This window comes from Populus euphratica, unplaced genomic scaffold (assembly GCF_000495115.2).
Source record: "Populus euphratica unplaced genomic scaffold, PopEup_1.0 scaffold5.1, whole genome shotgun sequence".
NCBI lineage: Eukaryota > Viridiplantae > Streptophyta > Magnoliopsida > Malpighiales > Salicaceae > Populus > Populus euphratica.
In genome coordinates, this window is record NW_011499848.1 from 1,902,756 (window position 1) to 1,920,405 (window position 17,650).

The 17,650-nt window shown below is 33.3% G+C and overlaps 1 pseudogene; it reads right to left on the reverse strand.

The window, feature by feature from the left end:
• Positions 1 to 6,096: 6,096 nt before the first annotated feature.
• Positions 6,097 to 15,191, reverse strand: LOC105113879 (putative leucine-rich repeat receptor-like serine/threonine-protein kinase At2g14440; annotated as a pseudogene).
• Positions 15,192 to 17,650: the final 2,459 nt, after the last annotated feature.

Below are 17,650 nucleotides of genomic sequence, written 5' to 3' on the forward strand. Positions count from 1 at the left end.
ATAAGGATTATAATATTTTTTATTTAAAAATATATTAAAATAATACATTTTATTTATTTTTTAAAATTATTTTTTACCCTCTAGCATGCAAAAGTGACTTGAAAATATAAAAAAATCAAATTTTAATTACAAAGAATTACACTGCCCAGCTAAACATAATCATCCAAGTTTGAATCAAGTAATACATGATTTTCATTCATTTTTCATTTGTTTCTTTAATGTCATGGGCAATTAGGTTTTAAATTTAGGACCCTACAGGTTTTATCACTTTTTTTACGGCAAAAACAAGACAGAGAGAGTTATGGAGTCAATATTTATAGAGTTCAATTGAACCTGCCAACTGCATGTATATATTGACGAGGTCTCATTCGGTTTTACCTGGTCAAAATCAACTCTTTAAATAGTCTGGACGACGGTCTCATTCAGGCAACGTTTTCTCGCTTTTGGAGACTAGTGCGACTCCTCTGATTAATTAGCCATGCATGCATTTTAATTTCTCTTAATTATTTCTTCATTTTATGAAACCAGGGGCAGGTTTTTATTGGCTTTAGGAAGGACAACATATCAAGTGAAACATATTACAGAAGAACAAATAAAAACACTAAGAAAATAACTTTCCTGTCCTTGGGGTTGTAAATTGGGTTGAGTCCCGCATAATACTCGCAATTTCTCTTGGGCCCCTAATAATCCTTGTTGGTTTTGTGCATGGGTTAGCAAATTAATTAATAAATAAACAGGTGAGGTGGACTTATCTGACCTCAGCAATGTTTTAATAAATTACCCTTTAAATCACATGCATAAAATCCAATGTGATGCTAAATACAGAGCTACGATCTCCAACTCAAGGATATTGGCCACTGGGCCCTCCTCCTTTTATTTTATCAGTGGAAATTAAGACTCAAGCAGAATATGAGGTATAGTGTTGCCGACATGGAACGCATAAACTAAACATTTACGTACGAAGTCAAAAAAGATAAATGCGTCCACTTGTTAGCTCGCTGGTTTTACTTAGTATACCTAAAAACAACAGCGTTCTTGTTTTCTTCTGCTGCAGATAAGCATTCAAGCCAGTTGCGTCTTATTCTGCTAGCAACTAGCAGCCCTAGTTGTCAAAGTATGCTATATTTTAATTTAATTGAAGTTTTATTTCATTTCAAATTTAAAAAATTAAGTAAAAGCAAGATGATCTCAGTTAATATAAGAAGAATTCACTGCTATTTATGTGCAAGCTCATGTGGACTTTCAGTACAGATCACTCAATCACAGGCTAAATTTTCACTACGTGGGGAGTAATTAATTTAGTAGATTGAGATTTTAATATTCAGGTGCGTGTTTGTGTTTGTACAGAGTCATTTAGTTAGGCGGTGGGTGTCAGGGGAGAGGAGCCTTCTTCTCGTGCACAAACCGAGGTCAACCGAGTCAACACATTTTTAAAAAATATTTTTTTTCTTACAAATTTGTAGAATTTGTGGACCTCTGTGCATGCGTTTACATTGAAAATAAAAATAAACATATACACTAGCGGCTGTTCTGGATCTTATAAAGCTACGTCCTGCCATGGGTGAGATTCTTCGAAATTGGATGAATTAATTAATTAATATAGATTTAAGAGAAGTACAAGGACTTTCGTGTTATGTGTTATTTTTAAAACAAGGTCATTAATTATTGGTTAATGGAGGTTTTCTCATGAGGTTTTTAATTTTTTTTCATAAAAAAACTCTCAAGGGATCTTGTCTGTTCAATTAGAGTAATTAATCATCTCTCTCCTTATATAATAATAATAACAATAATAATAACTGAACCATTTAGGTGGTGATGAAGTGGTAAAAACTTGGAATTAAGGGGTTTGCTTCCTCTGTGATCTCAGATTCGAATCCTTGATTGCTCATATGATGGCCACTGGAGATTTACATGGTCGTTAACTCCAGGGCTTATGGGATTAGTCGTGATGCGCGCAAGCTGTCTCGACACCCACGTTAATCTAAAAAAAACAACAATAATAACTGAAAGTTAAATTTGTTCTAAAAAAACAAATTCACTGCCTACATTAAAAAAAATTAGAGACCACTTATCAGAAAACATTATAGACATAGACATAAATAACTATTTACTAGAATATTATAATTAATTTTTTGCCCTTAATTTCAACAAAAAAATGACGAGCTTGCTCTTGGGGTAATTGGTATTTTCAACAAGAGACATAGTTAATTCATTAGGCAATTGTTGTTTGGGTCGAATTGAATTTTTTTTATCTTTTAGAGCACATTATCTGTATTATGCTTAAAAGAAAATTTTATTTAAAAGTTGATTGGGAATAATTTGATCTTTTGTATATTTGTTAGGTACAACAGTAAGATTTTCATACCCTTCAAAGCATAAAAATATTATAACTTTCAACCAAAGGTATTTCAACATTTTAAGGCTGTTTTATTTTAAATTAACAATTTAATTGAGTCGCTTTGGTCTTTTTATGTTTTTAAAGAATAATATGAAAACTTTCATACCCCTGTAAGCAAAAGAAACCAAACATACAACTAGGAGCATTTGTGTATTTTAAAAATATATATATATTTTTTCATAATCAGGAGTTTTGACAAAAAGAGACTTGGTCTCTTAATAGTTTTAATATAAAATAAAAACAGTCATTGACATATGCTTCACGAATGAACAATGCTTATACCTTTCAAATAGCGTTTAGACAACTTTTTATGTTATATTTAATTTTAATTTATTTTTATATTAAATTTATTTTTTATTTTTTATTGATTTTTATTTTTTGTTTTAGAGCTTTTTTTATTGATATTTTTTAGGATTTTCCCTGGGTTGATCATGATGAGTTTTTTTTTTTCCTTTCAATGGAGTAATCTATATTTTGTGTCAATGGTCATGGGTGAGTTAAACTTGATTTTTTTAATTTTTTTTTTATCTTCACTTTAAACACTAGGTTGCTATATAATTGAGCTTTGTAGCTTAATATGAATGGGCTTGGGTTGATGTTTTTTAATCTTTTTCATATTTTTTGTTAAATTTGTATTAATTTTTTATTTTTATTTTATTTTTTTTATTCATATTATTTAACTAGCTGATTTTATTAAACTTGATAAATTCAATGACCTAATTTTTATTTTTATTTTACCTTGATATTTTTATGTTTTTTTACATTGAAAAAAACCTGGGAGGCCTAAAATATAGCGTGGCCCGTATCTTGCAGCATCTAAGTCAAGTCCGCATGGTTGATTTTCTGTGAGGTGTGTATGAATGGGGATTGATCACGAGCAGCCTGGGCGGTGTCTTTTGATGGGTTCCTTCATTCTTTCGGGCACACGGGAAACCTGGGGCCTCAAGCCTTTTTTCAATAAAGTCTTATCAATGATTATTCAAATATCACAACAAGTATCTGATTTAATATGTCAAAAACAAACATAAAAACTAACGAATATGCTATGAATTTGTTTCCTTTTGATATTTTGAGAAATGGATAAAGTAATTCTTCGATATTTAATAATATCTTGAGAGGTCCATGATAATGAGTTAGCACACCAGCAATCAACAAAATCAATTCCATTCATGCCACAAGTACTTGCACAGCTAGCTAGGTATAATTAATCAATGATTAGTCTACCCTCAATTAACTATATTTGAATTCTTAGTTATTGTCAAGTTTCGAAACCCCAGTTGGAATCAAGCGTGGAAACATCAATCATGATATCATCTCATCAGGGAGGGTGAGATTGAAAACAACAATGTCACCTCTGACGGTCGTATCAGCTACGCACACTCGCATTAAGATATACAGTCCCCAACTATACGGGGCTTAATCACCATGGTGCTGGCTTAGGTGTGTAGATTATTCAACTTAACGTGCTATAATATCGTGTTAAAAGAATCATTTGAATTCTCAAGGATTTGCTGTCGAATTCTACCATGAAAGGGGAAATGGTTAGGTCACTTGATGCGGCTCTGTCTCTTGAAAGGGAATGAATATATATATTTACTCTGCATAAAAAAAATAAAAAGGAGTGAAGACTTGATGAAGTTATATGCTCATCGGATTCCTTTTCAAAAAGAAAATAAGTATCCGAGAAAAAAACAACCATGAAGGAAGGTGACAAGTGAACACTAACGTGGGGTCTAAGCTTGAGATGATATAGCAGAAGTACTGATGTGATGACAGGCTTCAAAGTCCAAAGTTCAGGCTTTTTGACATTTCGGGCACATAACATATGATATGTGAAACCACCAGAGATTCCCGCAGTTTTTATTTGTGAACTGGGACGTACGATTCTGCAACCACTATCTTTTCTTAAAACCGCGTCGAAGATATCGTTGACGGCAGTGAAATCTCAAGCTTGTAGTAATACGATGAATATTAATAATCGTTCCTACGCATCCCCAAGACCTCCCATCCCTCTAGCTAGCGAGCATTACGTGGATATCAAGGGTTTTTATAGTATTTTTTAAAAAAATTGAAATTTTTATTTTTATTTTTATTTTTAATTTTTAATTTTATTTTGATATATTAATGTTAAAAATAATTTTAAAAAATAAATAAATAAATATTTTAATATATTTCCAAAACAAATACTTAAAAAAACTATCAACACATTTCTAGACACCATTTTCATGTTTCTGGTTTGAGTTTACCATTGATATTTATTAAAAATGTTAAATGAGTGCTGCTCTACATGGTAAGTTTTTTAATTGTTTATGATAAATTTCAGATAAAAATTAATTTTTATTAGAAAAATAATTTTTAAAAAATTAATTTTCAAGTTTTTTTATATTTATTTTTTATTAGAAAAACTGGTCAACAGAAAATACTTTCATGTTAAAGAAAAATTTAACTTAATTTTCAGAAAAATATTTTTTTTTATTTTGAGCAGGAAATACTTTTTAAAAGTTGTAAAAAATTTAAAAATATGATATTATTAGCTGATTATGTCAAATTTGATCCTCAATTTTTTTTATTACTATATATTTTGTTTGAATCTTTTTTTTTTCAAATTCATCCGTTAATTTGATTTTTATATTAATTTTGGTTCTTATTTTTATGATTGTTATTTACTTTTAAAAAAAAAATTAAAATTTTTTACTTATCAAATTTGATCCTCATTCTTTTGATTGTACTTATTTTATTTAAAATAATTTATGAAATTATAATTTTTATTATTTTAATTTCATCATCTTTTATTTTTTTATATGTTAGATTTAGTCTCTATTATTTTAATTATTATTTATTTTATTTGAGATAGTTTATAAAATTATATATTTTTTAATTTCATTATCATTCAGCTTTTTAATTTGTAAGATTTGTTCTTTATTATTTTAATAAACTTGAAAAAAATATTAATAAGCTATTCCCAGCTTATTTTTTATAACATAACTAAACACTATAAAATATTTTTCAATTTATTTTCCATGACATTACTAAACATTAAAAAATAATTTACTTTTTAAAATTTATTTTTAAAAAAAATTATTTTCCTGCAAACAAATAAGACTTACTAGTATTTTGAAAATACATGTTAATCAAATCCTTTCACTGTAATACATGGTCACTGATCACAATTTCACACATGAAAGCTTGAGTTTTTACCAGGAGAAAACAGTCAAGTTCATCCACACATAGAGATGTGTATAATCATATTTTTTTTATTTTTAATTTAAGAATCATTCTCGCAAAAAATATATACACGTGTCATCTGAGTTTAAATTATACATCACTTAATAAAAATAAACAACTAGGAATTTAAGGTTTGATCAACGGTGATTTCTGCTATAACACAGATAGACAGCGTTACACGTCACAGCCACCGGCTCTACAAGAGAGTCAACAGTTAAAGAATTTCTCATGGAAGCGGCACAGCCATCAGAAAACAGTTAACATTATTGAAAGTTTTTGCCTGGAGTGGAGAAAGATCTTTAAGAAGCATGCACAGCATCTGAATGATGGATAGTTTAGCCACGGTCAATACCAGAAACAGCTTTGTGTAAATTTGTCGCAGATATTACAGGATGGAAATGCCAGTCCAAAACATATGAATTAACAATGCTTCAGCTGAAAATAATTACCAAGAGAATAATCAGCCAAAAAAGTTTATCATCCGACGCTATCAAAACTGGGACCAATTGGTATAAATGTGTAATGCCCTTTTCATAAATTGAAGATGAATTCACAGTATGTTCTCATAAAATCTCAGATACATTGCATTGTATGTATGATACATCAGGATGGCTTATCCAGTTTGTTTTGTCAGCGGGGAAAAAAAAAAATCTCAGATACATTGCATTGTATAGACAGTGTGACTTTACAAGACCCCATCTTGTTTCCATTGTTGAAAGATTTCCAAATAGACGAAGTCCTCTTTGTGGAGTGGATGCGGCTCACATCTACTTGAGCATTCTGCAATAGCTGCATCCACGGTCCCCTCTCTATGCTCTCTTAGTGAGCTGAAGAATATCAAGATCAATACTATCTTTTTTCTAAAAGACTGTTAATGGGGACCATAAGGCGATGGCAATCCTTTGGCATGCTGGCTCTCCATTTCAAGAAGCATCAAGGACTTCTGCCTCTGGTATCTGTTTCTCTTGGCAGCCATTGCTGGGAGAATACAATTGTATGAATTGAGTCTCTAATGCCAATCAAGACACAGGAAAGAATGCATGATACCTAACCAACTAGCTAATGAAACAAAAATGACAAATTTGACAGAGAGCATTTAGCTGTCACTTGCAAACTGAATGGCTCCAATTCTTTCATAGCAGCAACTACAGTTTAGGAGTCAACTTTCAGAAAGGTTGAAGTCAGACCAGGATGAATGAAACTACGGAAAAAATATGTCCTTCTCCCTTTTCTTTTTGGTTAGGTATGATAATATTACATTTAAAACGGAGTTAAGTGAGGATGAGAAAGCATCTGTGATGACAGCTAATAAAGCCAAATTGAAGGTGATAGTATTATTGTTACTGACAAGTGAAACTCCGGAAAAAGTATCTCCTCTTTTTACCTTTTCTTTTTGGCTAGGTATGATAACATCGAATATGAAATGGAAATAACGGAGGCTGAGAAAGCGTTTGTAATGACAGCTAATAAAGTCAAATTGAAGGTGATAGTGATAGTGATAGTATTATTGCTACTACACACTGTGCTACTTATAAACAATTAAGATCTATGTGGATTGAGTTAGGAGGTAAACATATTTCAGATAGAGATAAGTGTGAGAGGAAAGTTGAGCTTCCTTGCCTAAGGATGAAACTCTTTTGATGATGAGATGATTTATATCATGGGGCATAAGACACCATTGCTTGTTTGGATGGAATTCTCAAGACTCCGGAAGACAAGTCACATTGGACGGATTCCAAGTGGGACGTTACTCTGTGTGGCATATTGAGGAAAAAGCCATCGAAGGATGAAAACTAAATGCACGGTGTATTCACTGGTTTTATATCTCTAACTAAAACTCTGGGTCTAGGCAAACAAAAGTACGGACTACAATACAGTACCAACATCATCTAGCAGCAGAAGTTCACCGACTAAATTTATCAGTGGTGGGTACATGCAACCTTTCTCCTATATGGAGGTTGGTGCTTTGAATGACATCTCACTCCCAAGTCCCAATCCTTGTTGAACTCCTTTTGCAGTTAATTATATTATATACTGTTTCAAGTATAATCCTAGTCCCTGATTCCAGATCCTAATTTAATCCATAATTTATTTATTTTTAAATTCCAAAATAACATCTCCAAGTGGCTGTTAACATAGGTATTTTAAGATGTTTTTATCAGGAATAGATAATTCCAAATGATCAATGGTTTCAAACTATTCTACAATAAAAGGAAGTAAAAATAAGGTCCAAAGGTGGAGTGCGGCCTTCAATTTGACTGGCCTCCATAAGAGTGATATCTAATATGCTTCGTGTAATGCATGCCTTAAAATTCAACAATCTATCGTGCCAGATGACCTATCAGACCAGCTGACAGCCATAGCATAATGCATGTAATGAAACAAGAAGATGACAAACTTGAACATCCTTGAAAAATACTTACACATCAGATCGTGAGGTGGAGCAAATTCATAATCATGTCTGCGCCTCCTGATGCAGATTAGGTATCCCAATACAAGCAAACAAACAAATACTAGGCAGGATAAGCCTATAGCAATTTTACCACCAGTGACAAGCGACCATTATCCCAGAAAAGAGAGCATTGCGGCAAAGATGGTACTCCACACAACCCTTTGTTACCTGATAGACTGTAAAACAAGGTGTTTTTCCGGTAATGAGTTGTTAAAGGGACATTTATTCATCAGGGAATAAAATAACAAAATGACCACCAGCTCAGGGTTACTTTTGAAAGGTAACAGGTGTGAGGCATTGATTCAATTTCCATCTTAAGCAACGTTAATCTCCAAAAAAAAGAAAAAGAAAAAGAAATAGCAAATTGGTATATTCAAGAAATTGTGCGAGCAACATGGAGCCAAACATTCGGCAACTGAAAGTAAAGAGTTGTCTGTTACCATCTTTTTATGCTGTAAAGAGTAATCTATACTTCATACATTAATATGAAATACTAATCACCATTGCCAACTTGAACTGAAATGGGGATCTCACATCAAAATGGGAGAGTGGGTGGGATAGGACTTCCCAAAGTAACTGTGAAAGAGGGGTATGCATCGCCTTTTCAATAACAGCATAGGTGAAATTCTTGCAGATAACAATTTTTTTGGAAGGATATGGCTAAAAAGGAATATCGCACTCAACCAACAGACTAGTCATTCAGGTTTGAAGAATATGTGAATTGAATTGTTACATATTATGATTGCCCATATTGCTAGATAATCAAATTGATTGAAAAACAATGAAATTATGATTTGTGAACCATCAATCAATGACAGGCAACTCTCTTGCACAGACTAAGACAGCATGAATCCAGTAAGGTCTCGTAATGCAATATCACAGACAACTAAAGACTATGGACCTACAGTATATGCTTACTATTTTGGTAAATGTAGTCCTCTAAAGAGCAAGGTATTTAGGCAATAAGTCAAATAGCATTAGAAGTCTTTCAATTTCATACTCTAGAGGATTTGAGGTGAACATAAAATAGTTGACATATCTTAACAAATTAAATAAGTAAAAGTAGAATCAAGAGATTTAAGGATATTGCACAGAGGTTCAAATGCAGGATGGTCCATGCCAAAGATTTTATTGCTAGAAAATTAATAATATAATAAACTAAAAGAATCGTGAAAGCTAGGAATGAAGCATACTCAATAGCTCCACCATGCACACCAATTGAATAAAGTTCCTCTGGTACCCGCCCTTCCAATAAGTTACCATTCAACATCCTGGAAACAAAGAGATGTCGAGGGAATACAATAATGGAAAATAATTAGGTAATCAACACTAGAATTATTAACTATTTGGATTTCTAATGCAAATGCTGTGGGTATTTAAATAGTTACCATTTGGTGTTTCTTCAATCAATTTGCTTATCAAATAAAAAAAAGGGGGGAAACAATGTGTGGTACATCTACCAATAAGAAAAGTTGTAAAAATTAATATACCTACGGAATTATCCAAAATAGAGCTCATGAAGTGGTTGCAACAAAATATAATCTAGTTTCTTTTAGGGGAGAGAAGGGAGGTTTGTGAACAGGTAGACTTAGTACTTTTTAGAAAATGAAGAGAAGAATTGGAAATGCAAAATGATTTTAATGAGTAGATTTCAAGCCCACATAGAGCTTCTATCTTGTTTTGCTTCAGTGCTGGCTTGATATCATATGATTTTTGACACCAGAGAAAAGTTCAGCATTTTAAAGTAGTGACAGAATTGGGAGCATGAAACAACTTTTTCCCGGTCAGCTTTTCTGAAAAAGATTAAAAAAAAAAAAATTCCTTTTCAAATATAGAGAAATTGCAATCCCTTAAGATGTGATTATTCATTAAACCAATGCAGAGAAAAGAAATCTGGGACTGAAATGTGACCGTATAGATTTCATCATAAATTCATTTGCCTACCAGCCTCCAGGAACTGGCAATGTGGAAGCAATGCAGTGAAGACAAAAAAAAAAAAAAGGTAAAAGAGAACAGTTACACGGAGAATGAGACATCCTCCCAGAAATACACTCGAATACTATCAGAAAACAACTTAGGAATGTATATGGAAGTTCTGTTAAAAAAATTACTTCCATAAATAGTTACACGAATAATTGCTTTGTATTATATACTGCTCATGAGAACCACATTGTACTTTATCTGAAGAGCTTGACCACTTGATGTTGGGGGAAATAGTAAAAGGGCCTTGACTTCTTTATCAACAAAGGCAAAGAGGAAAATCTACTAGAGGAGCTGTCAAATGTAGTGATCAAATCCATCTCTCCAGTACCCAGCAAAGTCCAAAAAACTAACACTACATTATATTCTCAACAACAGTTTTCAGCTACTATTTTTAACTTCCCATTTACATGCCTCTAACAAATTAACAGTACAGCATGTGTTGTCTTACCCTAGTGTTCAATGAGCAAGTAAAAATGCACATGAACAACGGATTAAGCCAAGTCTTAGATTGAATTTCAAAAGAAATCACTTTTTTTTGGTAACCGTGGGTGTCTGGACCAACTTACGCATACCTCAACTAATCCCCTAAAGCCCTGAAGTTAAAGATCACGCAAGCCTCCAACGGACCTGAGATTTGTGGCACTCGAATTGGTGACCTCTGGGAAGCAAACCCAAGGCCTGACCAATTAAGCTACACCTCTTAGGGTTAGAGAAATCACTTTGTTCTTGGATGATGAGGACAACTAGTATATGTTACCACCAATGTGTCAAGTGATTTGGTTTCATTTGATAGGGTTTTCCACACCATTTCTGGTATATGCATTTGATGGCAAGTGTGCACATGAGAGTTAAAGTTTTCAATTCACAATTATACAAAACTAGCATGAAATAAGTTGTTTCAATTCGTTCTAAACTAATTCCAAGGAAACTAAACATGAAATTTCAATGATAAGAAGGGTTCATTTCTATTTACATATAACATGGAAGTTGGTCAATCTCTTCTATGGTGATTACATAAAAACATCACATTTGAATTTAAAAGGTTAAATATCCATCTTCTACATCCAGATTAAATTTCTTAACAAGCTAAATACAAAACAGATACTCCAACTCAATTCTTGCTGAATTTCAAAAAGAGTGGTATCATTTATATAAACATGAGGTCAAATAAAAAAAATCCACAGAAACTAATATTTAGTAAAATTACTTCAAGAATTTTTTTTTCCAACTTTTGACGCTATAACATTCATTAAAAGCAAGAAAATCTTCTCCCTGCTGGTATATATGATAATTGCTAACAGCATGGCATGCAGGACAGAAATGGGTCAAACACTACCACATTTAAACTCGAGTTGACAATGAAACTTGAAATGAAGAAGAACAAATTTTAGCTACAAAATCCAAATAACAAACAAACTTGCTATGTGTGTGTGTCTGTGTCCGTGTCTGCGTGAGTGTGCATGCACACATGTTTATGAAAAATGCCCCTAGTATGTATTAGTGCAAGCAAACTACTTACACAAGTTGCAGATGAGTTGCGGAAGCTAGACTTTCCGGTATAGGACCTGAGAATTGATTGTTTGACAAATCCCTACAAAGTAAAAATCAGAAGTGATAAGTGATAATGCCAGAGTAAGTTCATAGTGGTTGTTAGATAGGTTTCATAGTGTAGACTTGAAAAAGATGGCGAAACATCATTTAAATCAGACTCAAACTTCAGTCACAGAAGACTTAAAGTTTGTGCTACGCTATAAAGCTGAATAAATAAAGTGAACTGACCAAGCTGATAAATTAATATTTTTAAGACAAAAGGGAGAAACAAGGATAAATATATAGCAGAATACAAAACGTTTTCCAAACTCAAAGAAGAGATGCTCAATAGGAAGTTTACTTAAAAGAAAAACAGGACACACACCCATGTAAACCAGAAAAGGAACACTAAGAGCACGAGAATGAAAGGACTCGATAGTATTTTTTTCCCTTTCCCCACAGGAGGTACTCTTCTTTTCATGAATGAATTAGTTCTAAAATATAGAATTGAATGAGTGTGCACACCCAATGTCTTAGGAAGTGGAAGCCTTCTAGATGAGCTGGCAGAAAGATAGTCCTCCCCCTCAAAGGGGGTTCTCAAAACCTTCTTGGGCATGCACTGGGAACACATGCTTTAATCAATTTCTCTCTATTTATCAAAATAATCAACAACGCAACAAAGACTTAATCCCAAACTAGTTGGGGTCATTTAGGAAACATATAATTAAATTAGAGGTACTAAATCATGAAATGCGCTATAAAACAATCTTTAGCTTACATGAGACCAGAGCTTGCCATACATATTAAAAAGTAGGACCACAAAACATCAACTAATATAAGGCATATAAATGCTGTAAAACTTACAGCCGTACAAGAGATTGTTGACCAAGTCCTGATGGTAGAGTTCCTCCCAAAGAATTAGCACTCAAATTCCTGAAGATTTAAAAGAGAGTGGTTAATTACAATGGATCAGCAACAGTATAAGCACAAGAAACCACAGAAGTGTCAATCTAAGTTTAAAAAAATTTATGCGCAAGTCGCTAAAATTTTAAAACAAATTTTGAGGCAAGCAAGGCAGGGGCCATGACGTCAACAATTTGCAAATGAAAGCAAAAGTCTAGAATGTTCAAACGTTTAGATTATCTACTCAGGAATAGGTATGGACTCTGCAGAGACAACAATAATGATGCTACAGGTTGCATGTTTGCATACGAGATCAACTGGAAGACAATTAATTTGTTATTTTATCGAGAAGAAAGGATCTTTTCGCATTAATTAAAGCTATTAAATGGAGTTCACTTAGTAAAAAATCATATAGTTAAATGTAGTTCACTCAAAAGAAATCCTAAAAATTTTGTTTAATAAATTTTCTGTTAGAAATTGATCGGTCATGGTAATTAAAACTAGTATCTGCACCAGTAAAGAGCAGAATGAAAATGAAAGTGGTTGAAAGGACAAGTGCAAAAGCTGGAAACAAGTTGTTAGAGATCTACAAGAAGACATGTCACTGTAAAAAATAAACCTAATGCATCCCGGCAGTGCAGTAGAATGTTGAGAAAAGATGCGCTCATTCCATGCATCTATCGGCAACATGCCAATATTGTCCGCTAGATTTAACCAAATGAAGTGAAACATCTCCAGCGTGTAAGGAATAGGATGCTGATACTTACAGGGTTACCAAGTTCGACAAAAGAGTAATCTGCTCACTTATACTCCCTTTCAAGCCTTGACTTCCAAGATCACTGAATAAAATAACCCAACAAATAATTATATTTATTAACATGAGATTAAAACTCATCTTCTGAAAAAAGGAATATTCAAGGAATACAATCTCTCGAATGCATCAAGGCACTTTCAGGCATTTCTTACATTTGCGATATCACGAGTGCAGTTTCATCTTTGTTGGGATGGCATGTAACTCCTTCCCAGGCATCCCAGCTAGTAGGAGCACAAGGATCCCCATTCCATCCCATTCTATCAGGAACTCTCAATGACTCTTTCAATGCTCTCATGGCCACCACTACCGAAACAAAAACACATTCACAGTTGCTAATTTCTAATTCAAAAAAAACAATCACTCCAAAATCACACACGTACCTTGCTCCGGCACGGTGGAGAGATCAATAGGAATTAAAGCATAATTCTCAATTCCACTAACAATGGGAGCGCCAACAACTGGCACAAACTTCACAGTCAACACAGTACTGCTCAAATTATGCACTGTATAACTCAAACTATAAGCTGCAAAACTCCCAACTTCCTCGAAAACGTCGACCCTCTTCACATTCTTCTCATTCACCACCACATCAAACACTCTCTCCGCTTTCTGCTTCACACTCGAATCAATCTCTGCGAAATGAAACCACAACAGATAATCCAATTTTGCATCGACCGACAGTTCGTACTCGAGTATTCCATTTCCAGTAACCGCCGTTTGGTAAAGCCTCGTAGGAAAAAAATTCGGTGGCTGATTGGTGCCGGTTATGGTTTCTCGTGTGGAGATGGAGTGGATTATTTTTGTCGTGTTTGGAGTTCGGAGTCCAGAGTCGGACTGCCATGATCGGCCGAAATCATCAGTGTCGTTGCTGAACCCTGGGCCCCACTGGTTTGACCCGCAGGTTAAACGGCCGTAATTAACGAGGATGAACTTATCGCCGATTGTTGCGGAATCGTAAGATAACGGATCTATTTGACGGACTTCAAGGGATCCAATGACGGGAGGGTCAGTGGCAATACTGTAAAAACAAACATCCGCTTCACCGTCTTTAACAAACGCGAAGAGATCGGAGTACGCGCCGTCACGAGCGAGGTTCTCCGGCCAAGGAGAACGCCAGGAAAAGACGAGAGTACCCTCGACGGATGCGTCGAATGAAGGAGAGTGGGACTTGCCATCATAGTTGTCGTAGACAGTGAACGTACGGAAGTAGTAACGGCCGCTAGGGAGAGGGAAAATGTAGCAGTTTTTTTTACCGGAAGAGAGGGGGAAGAAGCGGAGATTTTTTTCTTGAGGATAGCGGAAGTGGAGTGGCTCCGACACTACAGAGATGGCTCCTCCAGTGAAGTACCGGTCGGAAAGCCATATTGTGTTGAATGGATCGGTTGTGTTTGTAGAACCGCCACAGTCTATGAAGTATGAAGCATCTGTAGTAAAATCGGGGAAAAAAAAAAGCAGTTAAAAAAAAACCTGAAAGTTCGTTAAAGTAGTTAGAGAGAGAGAGAGGAGGGGAGGAATGAGTACTACTTACTACCAAAGGGAAAGGAGAGGGAAGGGGAGAGGAGGAGAGGGAGAGAGAAGATGAAGAAAAGAAGAGACATGGTATGTGTGAGAAAAAGAGAGATGTGGTCGGAAATGATATCGTTCGATGTTTTTTTTGTTTGTTAATGTTGTTTGTTGTCTGCTGTTTAGACATGGAGGAGAGTGTTAAAAAGGTGTTTAGGAGAGGGAAGAGGGAAAAGGATCTTAGGGGGCGAGATTAGCAGGGAGTGAAGTGGGGGAAGGGACGAAATTGAGCTGGATTTTTATTTTTATTTTTATTTTTATTAGCTAAATTTGGACTTCTAGATTGGTGGAGATATTGAAAATCTTCTTGATGGATCAAAGCAAGTAAAAGAACAAACAGAAAAGGGAGATTTGGTCCCAGGAGAATGAATTTTGTTAAAGAAGGGTCAAAATTAGCTGGAATAAGTAACGACCAAGTTAAAATAAGAGCAGGTGATGCTATGTATATTTGAGACGTTTCTCGTGAACAAGCTGATTACCGTTTCAATTTGAGTTGAACATGCTCCTCCTCCTCCTCCTTCTTTTTCCTTTTCTTTTTATGTTAAAATTTGAAAAAAAAAATTAAATTAATATTTTTTAATGTTTTTATATTTCAAAAATAAATTTTAAAAAATAAAAAATATTATTTTAATATATTAAAAAAATAGCACCTGCACCTCACTCGCTCCCAGATGTCATCCCTGAACCTCCTAAATGTTGAGCAAATGGAGGGGGGGGGGGGTTAATGACGGCTGGCTGAAGGAACTATCGTTGAGAAGAGATTGTCTCCTGTCCCTCTTAGAGAGAGAGAGAGAGAGAGAGAGGAGATGGCCGGCAATCGGCGAATATGGACTGACACTGAATGTGATGGGAAAGTTAAGTAGGGGCAGAGATGAAGTGGTTCCCAGCTGAAACTTACCTTATGTATAGGCTATCTTTGATGCAAGGGGTTATCTCTAGTTGGTCCAGATTATTAATGCACAAGTCGCCTCCGTTTCCAGCCACACCACCTCAGCACTGGCAATGATATTAAGTGCCTGTTTGTCTTAGTTTTCTCACTTGTTTTTCATTTTATTTAACCCTTTTTTTTAAAAAAAAAAAGTTAGACAGCTAAGCCAAGCAGCCCTTAGATAGTCATTAACATTGTGATAATAATTTTTTTTTAAATATTTTTATTAAAAATATATTAAAATAATATTTTTTATTTTTCAAAACTTATTTTATAATAAAAAACATAAAAAATAATAATTAAAAAAAAACATGATTTCACGCAAAAATAAATATTCTTGTGTACGTGTTTGACATTGCAACTAAACTCTAAAAAGGCTTTGAGTACTGGTGACTGTAGAGAAATATTTAATATAATATACAATTTTCATTTATATATTTAAATTTATAAGGCAATGGTGTTAGAAACCACCATCGAAACTCTATAAAAAAAAATCAAAATCTGCCAGTCTCTCGTAAAAACAAATTGGGCCAACCAAATCAAACAAGGATGGGTGAACGTGGGCGTTAAAGCCCACCTCATCCCCGCCCCAAAATGGAGCTCTAATTATTATTTGAAATACACCGATTCTGTAAAAATAAAACCCAATTAAACAAATTAATTTTTTTCTAGTAATTTTAAAAATGCACTCTCTGTATCAATATTAGTTACGCCAACATAGTGCGTTATAAATTTTCTTAACCAGTCAGCTTAAAGTCTCCTTCGTCAGAGTCTGGTACTGTTGTGCATTTATTACTGTTTGTAGAGAGTAATAAAAGATACGTCCTGCAGTGCAAGTGCCCCTACGTGATTTCGAATTGAATTTATTATTTATATCTCGTTTGATGGAAAATAATTTTTAAAAATTTTTATATTTAATTATTACTAAAAATATTAATTAATAAAAAATATTTTTTAGTTAAAAAATTTAATTTGGTCTACATAAAAGTGTTTTTTTATTTAATTGCTATATATTTTATTTTGATTTTTTTTAATTTTAATTTTTAAAATTTAATTTAACTTAATTTTTGTATTAACTTAATTTTTTATTTCTATGATTGTTATTTGTTTTTATTTTATTATTTTTTAATTAATTTTTTTTATTTATCGAATTCGATCCTTATTATTTTGATTATTATTTATTTTATTTAAAATAATTTATAAAATTATTATTATTATTTTATTATCTTTTAATTTTTTTATTTATTGGATTTGATCTTTGTTATTTTAATTGTTGTTTATTTTATTTAAAATAATTAATAAAATATTTTATTTTATTTTATTTTCATTCAACTTTTAAATTTGTAAAATTTATTTTTTATTGTTTTTATAAACTTAAAAAAATATTAATAAATTATTTTTTAACTTATTTTATATGATATAATCAAATACTATAAAATATTTTTTAATTTATTTTTTATAATACTGTAAAATATCAAAAAATTATTTATTTTTTAAAAATATTATTTTCAGCGAACAAACAATGTTTTATTCATTCCACGTATTCACGAGTGATGCTTGATGTGTTCAATCGCTGTCTCTTCTGGTGGCATGTTTATGTTTCTACTACTGTTCCACTCGTGACTGACTGCGTCGATTAACTTGTCTCTTCTGTTCGTTTATCGGTGGTTGATCAAACCCATCACTGGACATGGAATCATTCCGAAACCACACACAAACAGACATCCCAGCGGCTTTCAATATGCATATCATTACTTTTAAAATAGGCAATTATTTTCTCAGGGACTCATTTGTTATTAAAAAAAAAACTAGATTAGACTCTAGCTACACCGCTGGCCAAGTTACAGCTTTCCT